At 46.8% G+C, this 2534-nt stretch overlaps 1 long non-coding RNA gene across 1 annotated transcript in view; it reads right to left on the bottom strand.

The window, feature by feature from the left end:
* The window catches only part of LOC109300243, a 24066-nt gene extending 21760 nt beyond the window's left edge, over window positions 1-2306 (bottom strand). Inside the window, exon 1 of the long non-coding RNA XR_002098169.1 lies at window positions 2214-2306. This is a non-coding gene — a long non-coding RNA (uncharacterized LOC109300243). The remainder of the gene's footprint in view (window positions 1-2213) is intronic.
* Window positions 2307-2534: the final 228 nt, after the last annotated feature.

Below are 2534 nucleotides of genomic sequence, written 5' to 3'. Positions count from 1 at the left end.
GCGCTTTCCCTATACCGCCGCAGGGAGAAGCACCAGCTGCAGAAGCTGCCCCCGTGCTCAGCGCCGGTGGTAGCTGGGTCCCAGCGGCCACCCAGCTTCTAGCCCACCTCTGACCTGAGCTGGGTTGATCCCTGAAAAGGTCGCTGACAGCTGTACTTCGATGAAATGTTCCACTCTTCTCTTAACAACTGATTATTTTAGAGATCCGATACACCGTCCATCAATAGTGCCAATTGGGCAACGCAGCCAAGCATTTTCCACCGTTTAGTTGTCTGTGCACTTCTTCATGCAGTATAACAACTAGGGCTTTCTTTCTCAAACTATCGATTACTCCAATCTTTCCCCTATTCACTGAAAAGATATTTCAAAAGAGCTACCTGCCCTCAACAACGTTCAAACCTTTCTTGTAAGCAAAGCGTTTAGCGAAGGGAGAGCTGGGCTGGGAACCAGAATAGTGGTGCTCTGTCCTGATCTGGTTTCAGTGCCTCCGGTCAGGGGGCTTCCAGCAGCGCCCCTTGCACATCTGGAGTGATGCAGCAAGATCTGGCGCACAGCCTGAGGGCATCTCTCCTTTCCCAAAACCTCTTCTGCCCACTGATCAGTTTTCCAGGAAATACCATCCTCGCATCTCAAATGTTTGAAAACAAAAAAAAAAAAGAAAAGAAAAAAGCAAGGTTGTAGGTTCGACAATGAATGCATGGCTTCGGGAACCGCTTCCCTTCACGCTCCCATAAAGAGGGCCAGTTTCTGCTGTTCTTGCTCATGAGAGCCAGACCCATTGCAGTCAGCGTGACTGTCCAACCTGGTAAGGAGCCCACCATGGGCTATCTCACCCACTCCTGAGGATTTGCAGTGGCTGGGCCTCAGCTGTGGCCCTTCCTGATCCGCTCCGCGCACTAAATAACTGCCAGTTTTGGGGCCCTGCTCCTTAATGGCTCCTCTGCAGACTCGCCCCTTGTCTGCACCACCCATCTTTCAGGGTGACAAGCAAAAGGGGGCGAAACAGGCTAAATGCAGCCTTGCCCCTTCAAGACGGTGCTAATTTCATCTCGCGTGTTAATCCGATGTTTGGTTTGCGGGTTACTTAACTTCATTCTCCACCCACCAAGATCTTTCCTCCAGGTGATTTATAGCACATTATAATTATTAAAGGCTTCATTAGCATCAGTTGTTCTCCCAACAAATCATTACTTGATTTTGCACAACTCTGCACGACGTATTTCTGTGCCTTTCCTATCTGACCCTGCTTTGAGGCCCAGTTCAGCAAGAGCCTCATTTTTATCTGGGGGCTGTTTGATTTTCAAGGGTTACTTATCTGAAAGTTAGCTCTGTGATCACAAACCTTACTGAATTAGGGTCCTTAGTGCTGGGGACTAGCTAGTGTTGTGGCCAGCATTTTTCTTTCGGGTCTTTTGGAAGTTTCATCACCATTTCCAGGCCCTTTTCCAAGCCGCTGGCAGAGGAGATTCAAGAAGACAAAGTTCCTGCTAAACACTGATCCTTGTGTCATCCCACAAGTCCCCAAAACACCCTTTGCTTTTGGTATCCGCTTTGTGTTTTCTTAAGTCATTGGCTCCTGGTACTTATCTTGTAGGCTGGAATAAGCATTGTATCCTATCCAAAAAAGGTTAAAATGATGGCACCTTTTTCCTAGACCTCTGTAAAGTGGAATGAATAACAGCTCAGCATGTTAAAATGTGTAGGGCTTTGCTGAGTTCAATCAACAGTGAATTAGGCTACAAAAAGATGTGGCATTTGTCCCAGGACAAGTTGCACCACTGTTTGCCTTGGAACAAAAAATCCCGGGATTGGTGTGTACACACATGACACTTCCAGTCCGGGTTTAGCGAGCGCTGCCACTTTTCTGCCATTGATTCAATGATGCAAACCTGGGACAACCCTTCAGACACACGTGGGGATGTCCCAGGGCACGCTGTTAGGACTTCTTACCCTGTGAACCTTTTCAGGGTTTGTCCTGGGACAAGGCACATCAACTTCTGAATGATCACAGTTTGTCCTGTGATAAAATGGTTTCTCTCCAGACAAATTCAACCTCTGTCTGAAGCCTTAGTTGGCACTTTGGGGCTGTTCTGTGTTGAGTTACCCTGGTCTATTCTCTTGTGACCGAGACCTGGGCCTACAATGGGATAAAATGCATCAGCGCTAATGAAGATAGGTTTCCTCCACAGTTCAGCTGACAGAGCATCTCTTACCTCGCTGTGTCATTTAGTGCTTAAGGTCATCAGGTCTAAGGATGTTTCGGACATAATACTAATAACCATGGGGTCTTCCTCCCTTCCTTCCCAATATACCCGTATTCAGCTAACTTGGAGATGCGAATGACTCAGTGCAGACCAAAATCAGCAATGAAAATGTAGGAGTTATGAGGCATCTGCTTATGTTCCTATCATGCTTTGCCACCCACACTCCATTTTATTCATTTGAAGTACAGGCAAACCAAATTACAGAAGTGGATCTGACATTACCTAATTGCCAGTGGAAAATGTTAAGGAAACACTGATTTAAATGTAAAT

This window comes from Gavialis gangeticus, unplaced genomic scaffold (assembly GCF_001723915.1).
Source record: "Gavialis gangeticus isolate Ggan-Ray unplaced genomic scaffold, GavGan_comp1, whole genome shotgun sequence".
In the NCBI taxonomy this organism is placed as follows: domain Eukaryota; kingdom Metazoa; phylum Chordata; order Crocodylia; family Gavialidae; genus Gavialis; species Gavialis gangeticus.
The sequence above is the reverse complement of the archived record's forward strand: the minus strand, read 5'-3'. Positions and strand labels throughout refer to the sequence as shown.